The sequence below is a fragment of the Culex pipiens genome, chromosome 3, assembly GCF_016801865.2.
Source record: "Culex pipiens pallens isolate TS chromosome 3, TS_CPP_V2, whole genome shotgun sequence".
In the NCBI taxonomy this organism is placed as follows: Eukaryota; Metazoa; Arthropoda; class Insecta; order Diptera; family Culicidae; genus Culex; species Culex pipiens.
This window is the reverse complement of record NC_068939.1, coordinates 56,278,490-56,292,624: the sequence shown is the minus strand read 5'-3', so window position 1 is coordinate 56,292,624 and position 14,135 is coordinate 56,278,490. Positions and strand designations below refer to the sequence as shown.

General features: G+C 37.3%; 1 protein-coding gene across 24 annotated transcripts in view; it reads right to left on the bottom strand.

Moving 5' to 3' along the window:
• Window positions 1–14,135, bottom strand: part of LOC120428611 (potassium voltage-gated channel subfamily KQT member 1) — a 404,586-nt gene that overhangs the window by 103,584 nt on the left and 286,867 nt on the right. The window lies entirely within an intron of this gene.

Below are 14,135 nucleotides of genomic sequence, written 5' to 3'. Positions count from 1 at the left end.
TGATGGTGGCGGCGGCGGCAACAGGTAGTGACAGCCGGAAATACGGATCGGCAACGACGACGACGACAGCGGAAGCAGCATGGTGGCAGCGCGCGTTTTTTTATGTTCGCCGGCGAGCGACAGCAGATGCATGTGTTTGTGTGTTTTTTTTCGTGTGGCAGATTGATAGAGAAGGTTTTGGTTGATGATTCATAGAAGTGAGAAAGAAATAAAAAAATCATAATAAAATATAGGGAAATTGTCAATGATGTTTGTTTTTACAATTTGAGGAAGTGGAAATAGTGATGATATAGGTTAGAAGTGGGATAAAAAATTGTTAAGCTACACTACTGCAAACGAAAGGGCAAAAGTTAGTAAATTAATTGAAATCCATAAAGTTATACAAGCGTATGCTTAGGTATTATTGAACTACCATGAATTTAAGAGAAAAATTTACTATAAGCTGTTAGTTTGACAAACGTTTTAATAGATAATACATGCAAATATTTTATCACCAAAATATATAACAGATATGACCACACCTCGGTACTGATTAAAAATGGAAACCATTTTATCAAGGTATCACAACCATTTTATTAGAATTTACAACTCCACATTTTTGAAGCTAAGGAACGCCTAATTTTTTTCCACGGAACTGAATTTCAGTAAATTTCTTGCGAAATAATAAAGTTTTAAATTTCTGGTATAAATGCAAAGAAATTATTTTACGAAACTAAGCGCCTCCATTGAATTTTTCTTTCTCAGAATGGCACCATGGAGGCGCCTGGCCTCTTAGTACGGAATCATATAAATTTTATTCGAAATTTACAACTTTATTCTTTCGCATGAAATTCTCTAAAATTCAATTGAGTTGATTGCAGCGTCTATAGGGAGCCAAAATGTATCATACCTTGACGATATGACGAATTGACATTAGTTTGACCACTATAAATCTTTTTGAGAAAAGGGTATCTCTTTTTGATGATTGCTACAAATTTAAAAAAGGCACCCTGCCTCAAATGTCACAAATTTTACAATCGTTCGAAAATCTAGCTTACGATTTGAAAATACCAGATTTCCAGATCAAGGCAAAACAAACTTTGCGCAAGCACTATCCCCTTAAATCCATGCTGTCAATTTAAATTCCGCCTCTAACAAGCTCTGTTAAGACTTTTGTCCATGTTTTCCAGCTCCATCAACTGTTGACCTGCCCCGAAGGCCTTTCCAAACAAAGGCCCCTCCACTCAACACCATCCGAGGGTGGCACGAGTCACTAACCACAAATGTGCGCCATTTGCCTCTCTCTTTTGCCATGTTGTCAACAGCGTGGCATAAGCTTTAAAGGGAGCTTCGTTATAGTTTTACGCCCCACCAAGCGCCTCCATCGCGATGCCGCCGTTGTTCCACCTAATTAAGTTGATTTTCCTCGGATCTCTGGCGAACCATCCGAAGTCAAGTACATTGTGTTCTGCAAATGATCTTCAGGCGCCAGAAGAACCTGAGAGTTTTCCATTCTCTTCTTCGTGCCTCGAGTGTTATCCCGTTAATGACCCTTATAAATGTCTCATTTTCAGCGTCAGGTCTTCTCGTACGCTAACCAGGGATCATTTCTTAGGAAATTTGAAATTTTTTAGTTTCAAAACTTTTAAATGAACACGGTAAAAAAATCATGTAATATTACATCTGGGATTTTGTACATATTTTATGTCAGAAAAATGTATAATTTTACTTCTGAAAATATGTAATATTACCGCTTTTCCAGAGTAGTCTAAATTGAGGTAAAATTATTTCAAACAAGAGGTATTATTCAAACTTCAAAAATGACACCTTCCAAATTTACATAAAAATCATGGTAATATTACATCTAAGGAGCGGCCGTGGCTGACCGGTTACGGTGTTTGCTTTGTAAGCGAATGGTTCTGGGTTCGATTCCCATCTGCTCCCAACGAGAATGTTAAGAACACAGAAATTTGAAATGATGAATATGAACGAAAAACCAAAGTCGCTCGAGGCGGGGTTCGATCCCCCGTCCTTTGGATTGGTAAGCAAAAATGTTAACCACTAAGCCATGACGACTTGGTGATCATAGATTGGAATTAGGAATACTGTTACAACCAACCCGCAACGCCTTTCGAGGTGTATCCTAGGGTTCTACCTCTCCTACTAACATTGAGTCCAAAACCTCCCTACAAACATCTATCCCACTAAGGTGACGTAGGGGTCCTTGCGCACTTTAGATAGGTGTTTACTAACGATCCTTCCCATCCCTGAGGATAGCTTGGACCCGGCCAGGACCCCTTTATTCCCTTGGTTGGTTTACACACTCATCAAAAGATGAAGACATGGTATCTCCCGTGTTGGATTATTGTTCCGGATGAGGGTCTAACACAACCACACCAAACAGTGGGATAAGCGTTGTGGAGCCTTCCGGTGGTGGGGCGTCCTCCATTAGCATTTGCTAATGCTAAATCATGGTAATATTACATTTGTTAAGGGGTACATCTTTTATGTCAGAAAGATGTATAATTTTACTATTGATTTTTTTAGCACTTTTCTGGTGTAATATCACTTTTTCAGTCTAACTGAGGTAAAACTACATCATTAAAGAGGTTATATACATTCTTACACACATTTTTTGACTGTGTGAAGTATTGGCTGTAGTTTATGTGTGGTAGATCGAGAAAAAAATCTTGACTTAGATGAATTAAATCAATTAAACTGTAAATTAAGCTGCAGAAATTTGTATCAAATTTTACAGTATGTAAAAAAAGTATTTACACCCCTTGGGCACTTGCACATTTTGTGATGAAACATGTAAAAAATTTAAAGTTTGACAGGAACCTAGTACTACGTTTTGTTCAGAAACTCATGCCAAACATTTTGCTACAAAAAGCTCATGAAAAGATGATTTCTATAAAAAGTTATATAACAAATGGGTAATTCTCTACCAACTCACACGAAATCGGGAAAAGTTGCCCCGACCCCTCTTCGATTTGCGTGAAACTTTGTCCTAAGGGGTAACTTTTGTCCCTGATCACGAAACCGAGGTCCGTTTTTTGATATCTCGTGACGGAGGGGCGGTACGACCCCTTCCATTTTTGAAGATGCGAAAAAAAAGGAGTTTTTCAACAATTTGCAGCCTGAAACGGTGATGAGATAGAAATTTGGTGTCAAAGGGACTTTTATGTAAAATTAGACGCCCGATTTGATGGCGTACTCAGAATTCCGAATAAACGTATTTTTCATCGAAAAAAACACTAAAAAAGTTTTAAAAATTCTCCCATTTTCCGTTACTCGACTGTAAAAAATTTTGGAACATGTCATTTTATGGGAAATTTAATGTACTTTTCGAATCTACATTGTCCCAGAAGGGTCATTTTTTCATTTAGAACAAAAACTTTCATTTTAAAATTTCGTGTTTTTTCTAACTTTGCAGGGTTATTTTTTAGAGTGTAACAATGGTCTACAAAGTTGTAGAGCAGACAATTACAAAAATTTTGATATATAGACATAAGGGGTTTGCTTATAAACATCACGAGTTATCGCGATTTTACGAAAAAAAGTTTTGAAAAAGTTACTTTTTGCGTTTCTCTTTGTTTCGTCGTCCGTGTCTGTCGCGGGTGACCATGAACGGCCATGATCGATGACGACCAACTTTTTCAAAACTTTTTTTCGTAAAATCGCGATAACTCGTGATGTTTATAAGCAAACCCCTTATGTCTATATATCAAAATTTTTGTAATTGTCTGCTCTACAACTTTGTAGAACATTGTTACACTCTAAAAAATAACCCTGCAAAGTTTGAAAAAACACGAAATTTTAAAATGAAAAATTTTGTTCTAAATGAAAAAATGACCCTTCTGGGACAATGTAGATTCGAAAAGTACATTAAATTTCCCATAAAATGACATGTTCCAAAAATTTTTACAGTCGAGTAACGGAAAATGAGAGAATTTTTAAAACTTTTTTAGTGTTTTTTTCGATGAAAAATACGTTTATTCGGAATTCTGAGTACGCCATCAAATCGGGCGTCTAATTTTACACAAAAGTCCCTTTGACACCAAATTTCTATCTCATCACCGTTTGAGGCTGCAAATTATTGAAAAACACCTCTTTTTTCACATGTTCAAAAATGGAAGGGGTCGTACCGCCCCTCCGTCACGAGATATCAAAAAACGGACCTCGGATTCGTGATCAGGGACAAAAGTTACCCCTTAGGACAAAGTTTCACGCAAATCGAAGAGGGGTCGGGGCAACTGCTGTGTGAGTTGGCGGAGAATTACCCAAATACTATTACGAAAATAAAAAAGGTGCAAAAAAAGTATGTACACCTTTCAAAAAATTAACATAAATAATGTTATTTGTTGACAAATCACTATAAATCCAGTCTCCCAACTCCAAATAGGCATCCTTGACTGATTAAAAAAATAATTTGGATTGAATATAAAGTTTACTAACTACTTAGTATAAAAGTTTATATAACTCTGGAAATTCTATATAAAACTTATCTAAACTTAATTTTGCAAACTTTTAATTCAACTAAATGTCAATATATTACCATATAATTGCTAAATAAACATTTTGGAGTGGGTATAACACCGTTTTGGGGGTATTTGTATCGATAGAATAGATTTTTCGTTGGAATTTCGTACCAACCCGGAATTACGTCGTAGGAAAATCCACCGGCATCCGAACCGGTCCACGATTCACAAGTCAACCTATGTGAAATCGGAAAGGGCATAAAATTTCCGATCTTTTGATACCCAAACATCTAGGTTTTCTTTAAAACCTACGTTTTTAAATACCTAAGCAAAAACGTTGTTATGGTTTCGTTTGAGCAACCTGCCAAAAATGTATGGAATTTCGTAATTTTTGTTCTCGTGGATCAAACTTACTTTTTGCCCAGGTATTTAAAAACGTAGGTTTTAAAGAAAACCTAGATGTTTCGTTATCAAAAGAGTTGGGAGACTGGATTTATGGTGATTTGTCAACAAATAACATTATTTATGTTAATTTTTTGAAAGGTGTACATACTTTTTTTGCACCTTTTTTATTTTCGTAATAGTATTTGTTATATAACTTTATATGAGCTTTTTGTAGCAAAATGTTTGGCATGAGTTTTTGAACAAAACGTAGTACTAGGTTCCTGTCAAACTTTAAATTTTTTACATGTTTCATCACAAAATGTGCATAGTGCCCAAGGGGTGTAAATACTTTTTTTACATACTGTATGTCACAAAATCATTAAAACCATCTGCTTTTTAAAGAATAGAACCACAGGTTCAGCTGATTAAGGTAAGCAGCTCCAGACTATTATCAACCTGAAGGAACACCAAGACGTCGACTTCTTCGAAAAAGCTACTCAGAACGAACTGCCGTTCTTTGCGTTTTTTCCCCTCTCCTGCTCAAGACTAACGAAGTGCCACAAAACGAGATCAGCTGGCGGCGCTTCTTGACATAGATATTTGCTGCTGCAAAACGCTGGCAACACTGCTTCTGCTTAGGGGTATCATTTTCACAATTTCCACGACCCACCACCGTCCTCCTGTTTCCGAAGGAGACGAGGGGGGACGTGGAAGGGTGATGTTATTTGCATAAGCAGCATCCCCTCGGGAAGGGAGGAGCACGTTCAAGGGAGGGTGGAGTGCGAAACTTTTCCGCTGAGAATGTCTGCGCCGCGATGCAGCCCAGATCTGCATCATCGTCACACGCCAAGTGCAGAATATCTCTTCGCCAAAAGTGAAAAAGTCAAGTAGTTCAGGACGGGGGTAAGTTATAGTCATCCGTTTTTGTGTGTGTGTGTGTGTGTGTGCAAGCAGTTGATGCAGTGCTGGCGGTTAATTCAATTGAATACTTTATGCAAATGTGATTGGAGCTGGTGGGGTGCAGCTTTCGGGAGCAGCAGCAGTGCTCAAGTGGTTGGAAGTGCATCAACCATATTATACGAGATGCATATCAGTGGAGGCATCTTTATCATGTTATGCATGGTTTGTCAACTGTATTGTTGTTGGAGATAAATCAACAGAAAACTCGTTAAGAACTGCAGGTGGATTTTTTGAGTGGTTTGCAACAAAATGATTTACTCGAGCAAGATAAAATATTCATTTGATAAAAATAAGTTGTTCTTTTGTGAAATTTCGCACAAAATAAAAACTTACATCTGTAAATATATTTTTATCTTGGGGCTGTTGGTACCATCAAAACCTTCAAAAATCCCGATTTTCATCCATTACAAAGCGTAATTGGTACGGCTTATCCCTTCCTCTAATCGTTTGCAACGTTTTGCACGAATTATACTCATTATCTGGACTGCCGTGGAAATTTTCATCAGTGGTTATCCTTCGTTTTCCACGGCGAGCTGAGTCCACACTGGTTGAAACAACCAGCTAAAGAGATCCACCAAGGCATAACTTTTTAATTAAAAGTTAGTTAATTTTGCTGGTTCTCACTTATGTTTGTTTGCAGATAAAAAAAAACGAGCAAACAGTTTCATTTCAATTACGACCCTTCAGGTAAAGTTTCACTCTTACTACGGTGCGATTTTCAGTAGATAAAAAAATCACATTCTGTAGAAGTTGGGTCGCGTTTAACTTGGTTCGCAAGTGTGCTATTTAGGCAAAGACAGTCAAAGCTTTAATATCAATTATTCCGGATAATTTATTGTCCAAAAATGGTCACAACTCTGTTCGCGCCATAAAATCGGCTTCAATTCTCCTGCATAAAAAGCACTGCAAGAGGCGGTGCTCAGTTGATTGCGAAATTGAAAGTAAATTAAATTGGACATTTTCACTCTGGAAACACTCACGCAGGGTCGTGGAAAGCCACCTCCCAAACCAACCCTAGTAACATTTTTAAACTTACTGGTTTTATCATGGTTCTGACAACCCTCATACGACCTAAATAGGCTTTTATGGCCTACTTAAAACCTAAAATGTTACTAGGGAAAACCAGTCCATTACATGCACCAGCACCGGAGGGAACTCGATGCAAACGTGCCAGACCCATTTTTATTTTTTCGGGTCATTATTACTCTCATGCACCGTTGAACGTTTCTCTCGTACCCTCTTGCGCCATTGCTCTGTGGATTTTATCGCAAAATTAAGTGAAAAAAAATGATTTTCAAAAATTGAAGTGGTTCTGGAGTAAGGATATCTTTGAACGAGCTGTTTTAAAATTATGAAAGTATGCAGTTAAGCCGCTGCAAATATTTTTCAAAGTTAATGTTGCGTTTATGCATTTTAAAACACGCTTTTTATCCAAATGAAAGACTTGTACACTTGTTATTTAAACTTTCTTATTTTTTTTGGAGAATCTATCTTTTCAGGAAAATGGTTGTGTTTTTTTTTCATTTCAGAAAGTTGTTAAACAAAAAAAAAATGTTTTCGATACTTACAAAAAAATATAAATATGTAAAATTTGATCGAAGGGAGCCCTCGAGCAAAAATAAACACCAAACAAACAAATGCTTATAACTCCCTTTTGATTTGACCAATTGGGAAGCTTCACCTTTCTGTTGTTGCATTTTTGAGCTCTTTTATGTGCTTTTAGAATTTTGATATTTAATTAAAATTTGCTATAGTTGCAAACATTTTAAAACTTTTGAGGTTTTTAAACGTTCTAAAGTTGTGTCCCGATTTGGCTCACTTCCCATTGACCTAGAGTGCTCATTAGGGTGGGTCATTTTTTTCGAAAGTGCTCGGATTCGGCTGAAATAAAGACCATCTTGTAGAGGGTACCCATAGGGACTCTCATACCAAATTTGAGCTCATTTGGTTGAAAACTGGCTTGTCGCTCGGGGGTTAAAGTTTACATGGAAATTACTATGGGAAATGCGTGATTTTACTTCAAACGCTCCCACAAGCTAAGCGACAAACTTTAGTCCACACTTACACTAGGTAGCCGTATCGGGGGTGTTCCAACGAACATTTTTCTCTAAGGGTTCATGGTCATCCGTTCAACCCTGAGCTTGCGCAAAGCCGAAACATCCGGCGACGCCAGAATCCTTCTAAATCCCCGTTTTAACGGCCAACGCATGCTACGAAAATTTGATTGAACATCATATGAAGGAATGAGAAACACGACGCCAAACGTCAACTTGCTAAAATTGAAGCGCAAAACAACGAATCGCCGTCGATTCCAAGTTGGTGTCCGAACGCGCGCTGCAACAGAAAGTGACATGACGAGCTGACCAAGTTGGAGGAGCAGCAGCTGCAGGGTTCGAAAAAGAGGGTCTCAAATCGGTAAGTTCAATTAATTAAGTCTAGAACTTGAAAACCTTTCAATAACCGTCACATTAAATTTCAGACACATTGTCAACATTGACCGCTCGCTGCTCAACATCGTGACAAAAATGGCAGTATCCTGGAAACGCCCGCAAAACCGACAAAAGTTGGTAAGCTGTTGCCACAGAAGGGGGAGGAAGGTGGCCAATCCAGCGCGGAAAGCATCACCGGCAAGGCAGGAAAGGCAATCTGATCCATCGATGTTCAGTCCGTTGCAAAGGGCGTTTCAGAAATGCAAACCGGCTGTAGCCAGAATTAACGTACACGATGGCCACCAAAATATCCGTGCGAGATGTGGATCGACAAGAGTCACATCCAGGACGGAGATCGGGAACCGGTGGTGGAAGTGATTGGCCGAAATAGAAGTTACAAATGTGTTTATTATTTTGTGGTTGAAATAAATTCATAAGCAGTTTTTTCTTGATTTATTTTATTGTCTTGCGAGCGGATCAGCTTCTAAGCATCTTCCTCGATTTCCCCCAGCAGTAGCATATCGTCGTCATCGTGCTAACTTGTCGTACGTGCATTTTGGGCCAAATTAAGTTGAGAACGCCATTTTGTGCAGCTCACAATGCCTCACCTTTTGACCTTCACAGATCCCCAAAATTCGATTTCAATCCTGAGATATTCAACAAAAACCGAAAAAACTCCGTGCATTTTTGTCACTTTACATATGAAAGTAGTTTCAATCTTGTCGTGCTATCTTGTCACTCCATGAAAATTGATGTAAGTGCGACAAAAGGCCAAAGGGATTTCAGGCCAGGAAAGTCAGGATGCGTTTGTCGCACGTACAAGCTAGACTACCGTAAACATTTGTAATTATAACTCGGGACTCCAGCAACCAACTTCAACCAAACTTTGGAACAATGCACAGAATGGTGAGCCAAACAAAACGTGTTTGTTATTGTTTACATTGCGTGCTCTCGTTTTTGAATATTCAAGGTCAAACATTAAAACGCGTTTTTCTCGGAACGTCAAAATGGCGGGTGCGACAAGATAGCACGACGACGTCGATATGCTCTCGCTTGACCTTCTGGGTGGCGGCACACGGCACAAATGTTCCCAATACTCGCAACCATTCTGTCGGAAGTGCATCGACGTGTGGTTCGCAAAGGATGTCAATTATCCGCCGCCGGGTTGAACAAGGCACGTAGGAGTGCATTCCGACGCCACCGAAATGCTGTACAGTAGGTTCCTCATCTCCCCATTGGTGGATCTTGTCCAATCCCTTCTGATCTTGCAGACATTCGCTGCAACAAACACTTCCCGTGCTGTTAGCCTCAGTCCGAATTGTTCCGGAACGTAACTACTACATCCCGCTATCTACCGGAAGTCGATGCACACATTGATGCGAACTGTTCTCGGTCAACATCGTGGCCACTAGCCAATGACCAAGTTGCAACGCGCGGTTCGTAAATGTTGGTGAGCAAGTGTGTTGACGTTTGGCGTCTTGTTTCTCATTCATTCATATGATGCTTCAATCAAATTTTCGTAGCATGCGTTGGCCGTTAAAACGGGGATTTAGAAGGATTCTGGCGTCGCCGGATGTTTCGGCTTTGCGCAAGCTCAGGGTTGAAGGGATGACCATGAACCCTTAGAGAAAAATGTTCCTTGGAACACCCCCGATACGACTACCTAGTGTAAGTGTGGACTAAAGTTTGTCGCTTAGCTTGTGGGAGCGTTTGAAGTAAAATCACGCATTTCCCATAGTAATTTCCATGTAAACTTTAACCCCCGAGCGACAAGCCAGTTTTCAACCAAATGAGCTCAAATTTGGTATGAGAGTCCCTATGGGTACCCTCTACAAGATGGTCTTTATTTCAGCCGAATCCGAGCACTTTCGAAAAAAATGACCCACCCTAGTGCTCATACTGCTCATATTTAGTTTGTAATTTCCAACTGACGATATTTATTGGTCCGATTTTCAATGTAAAAACCTATAGAAATTCTATAAAAAAAAATATTTCAGCAATTTTAAAATCAGCTTACAACTTTTAAAACGTCTACAAACAGATGATTTTCATAATTTAATAGTTTAGGCCAAATTTAACTACTTCATTGAAAAGATCAGAAAATTTCGCAAGGATTTATTTTTTAACATTGAAAATCGGACCAATAGTTTCCGAGATATCATCAGTTAAAATTTACATACAAATTAAATGAAACTAAATATTTTTAAAAAATATTCCAAAGATGAACAAAAGCCCACAAGTGTTAAAATTTTAAAAGAAATAACTAAATTTAACCACCAAGTGCAGGGTTACCAAATAAAAATGGTTGACATCTAGGAGTGCTTCGAATACGTGATATGAGAGGAAGTAATTTTAAATGAAAGTTGATAGATTAGAGACGAGAAATGACGCAGGTTTAAATATATCTGGGGGAAAGTTGAACATGGATTCAATTTAGCTAGATACGCCATTAAGAACCCCTGAGACACGAAAAATGTGTAGGTACTTCTGTTGGAATGATTAAAATCAAACCATCCACATTAACGACCCCCGGGTCTTTTGTGGTCTCTATTGCAAGTTTCTGCTCGAACCTAGGAGTCCGAAGACTTGAATGGAGAGAGCACCCTAACCTCTTTCTACTCCAAGGAACCTCCGATTCCACCGGAGTAGGCTTGGTTTGGTGTGTTGTTTGTTTTTATGGCATGGAGACGACTCCTACACCTGGAATGACTTAACGGCCTAACAACCAAGGCCGGGACCGACATTTTATTTCCTCATCCGATGGAAGGTTGGAGCAGATGGGAATCGAACCCAGAATCATCCTCTTACAAAGCGGACAGCGTAACCATTCGGCCACGCACTGCCACATGGAATGATACCAAGTCGAAATTTCATCGAATCGAATATAATCTGTCATCACCCTACTAATGAACTATCTATGCAATAACTATGAAGCAATATCTATAAGTGGTTGTTTTAATGATGGTTTGAAAACAGGACAAAACAGTTCTCTCAGATTTCGGTCATTCGATTTTTTTGTATTTTTTAATCCGACCGAAACTTTTTTGGTGCCTCCGGTATGCCCAAAGAAGCCATTTTACATCATTGGTTTGTCCATATAATTTTCCATACAAATTTGGCAGCTGTCCATACAAAAATGATGTATGAAAATTCAAAAATCTGTATCTTTTGAAGGTAATTTTTGATCGATTTGGTGTCTTCGGCAAAGTTGTAGGTATGGACTAGACTGGAAACAAATGATTCACGGTAAAAAAAATGGTGAATTTTAGTTTAACTTTTTGTCACCAAAAATTTGATTTGCAAAAAAACACTATTTTTAATTTTTGCATTTTCTGATATGTTTTAGAGGACATCAAATGCCAACTTTTCAGAAATTTCCAGGTTGTGCAAAAAATCTTTGACCGAGTTATGAATTTTTGAATCAATACTATTTTTTTTCAGAAAATCAAAATATTGGTCGCAACAATTTTTCAACTTCATTTTTCGATGTAAAATTAAATTTGCAATCAAAAAGTACTTGAGGGAAATTTTGGTAAAGTGCACCGTTTTCAGGTTTAAGCCATTTTTAGGTGACTTTTTTGAAAATAGTCGCAATTTTGATTTTTTTTTTAATTAGTGGACATGTTTGAAATTTTTTTTAAAAAAGCTGAGAAAATTCTATATATTTTTATGAACTTTGTTGATAAGACCCTAAGTGTCTGAGAGTCATGCAAAGGTTTAAAAACATGAAAATTGATGTTTTTCCGTGCATCATTTTTTTCCAGTGTAGTCCGTATCTATACCCAGGGCCGTATCTAAGGGGGGTGTTATGGGTGTTCAACACCCCCCATGGAAAAAAAATGTCTTACACCCCTAACGCCCCGAAGGGCCGGCATTTTTTATGACTATCAAAATTTGACACCCAGAGAAAAACTTCACTCTCACTGATACGCCATCAAGTGAAAACTCAGTAAATACGCCCGCCACAGTAAATACGCCCTCATAAAAACATTTGACGCTAAGAAAAAACTCCACTTTCACAAAACACGCCCTTTTAAAAATATTTAAAATAACTATGTTCGTTGACGCCAAGAGAAAAACTAAACTCTTACTCAATACGCCCTCATGAAAATATTTGCAAAAAAACTGATCGATGACGCCTTGAAAAAACCCAACTTTCATTAAATACGCCCTCAAGAAAATTAAAAAAAAAACTTTGATCGGTGACGCCTTGAGAAAAACTCTACTTGCACTAAATACGCCCTCAAGAAAATATTTAAAAAAAACTTTGATTGTTGACGCCTTGAAAAAAAAACTTTAATTAAATACGCCCTCAAGAAATTATTAAAAAAAAACATTGATCGTTGACGCCTTGCAAAAAAACGTCCACTAAATACGCCAACAAGAAAATATCAAAAAAGCTTTGATCGCTGACGCCTTGAAAAAAACTAAAGTCTCACTTAATACGCCTTCATAAAAATAATTTCAAAAAAACTTTGATCGTTGACGCCTTAAAAAAAACTTTAACTAATTAACTAAATACGCCCTCAAGAAGTTATTAAAAAAAACTTTGATCGTTGACGCCTTGCAAAAAAACTTCCATTAAATACGCCCTCAAGAAAATATTAAAAAAAAACTTTGATCGTTGACGGCCTGAAAAAAAATCAACTGTCACTAAATACGCCCTCAAGAAAATATAAAAAAAGCTTTGATCGTTGACGCCTTGAAAAAAACTAAACTCTCGCTTAATACGCCTTCATTAAAATAATTTAAAAAAAACTTTGATCGTTGACGCCTTGAAAAAAAAACTTTCACTAAATACGCCCTTAAGAAAATATAAAAAAAACTTTGATCGTTGACGGCCTGAAAAAAAAAATCAACTGTCACTAAATACGCCCTCAAGAAATTAAAAAAAAAACTTTGATCGTTGACGCCTTGCAAAAAACTTCCACTGAATACGCCCTCAAGAAAATATTAAAAAAAAAACTTTGATCGTTGACGCCTTGCAAAAAAACTTCCACTAAATACGCCCTCAAGAAAATATAAAAAAAAACTTTGATCGCTGACGCCTTGAAAAAAAAAAACAACTAAACACTCGCTTAATACGCCTTCATGAAAATTATTTAAAAAAAACTTTGAGCGTTGACGCCTTGAAAAAAAAACATTCACTAAATTTGCCCTCAATAAATTATTTAAAAAAAACTTTGATCGTTGACGCCTTGAATTTTTTTTTTCGCTAAATACGCCCTCAATAAATTATAAAAAAAAACTTTGATCGTTGGCGACTTGAAAAAAATTCAACTGTCACTAAATACGCCCTCAAGAAAATATAAAAAAAAACCTTTGATCGCTGACGGCTTGACAAAAAATCAACTGTCACTAAATACGCCATCAAGAAAATATAAAAAAAAACTTTGATCGCTGACGCCTTGAAAAAAACTAAACTCTCGCTTAATACGCCTTCATAAATTAAAAAAAAAAACTTTGATCGTTGACGCCTTGAAAAAAAAGTTTCACTAAATTGGCCCTGAATAAATTATTTAAAAAAAACTTTGATCGTTGACGCCTCGAAAATGTTTTTTTCATTAAATACGCCCTCAATAAATTATTTAAAACAAATTTTTGATCGTTGACGGCTTGAAAAAAAATCAACTGTCACTAAATACGCCCTCAATAAATTATTTAAAAAAAAACTTTGATCGTTGACGCCTTGAAAAAAACTAAACTCTCGCTTAATACGCCTGCATAAAAATTATTTAAAAAAAACTTTGATCGTTGGCGCCTTGAAAAAAAAACTTTCAAGAAATTATTAAAAAAAACTTTGATCGTTGACGGCTTGAAAAAAAACTTCCACTGAATACGCCCTCAAGAAAATATTTAAAAAAAACTTTGATCGTTGACGACTGGAAAAAAAATTCAACTG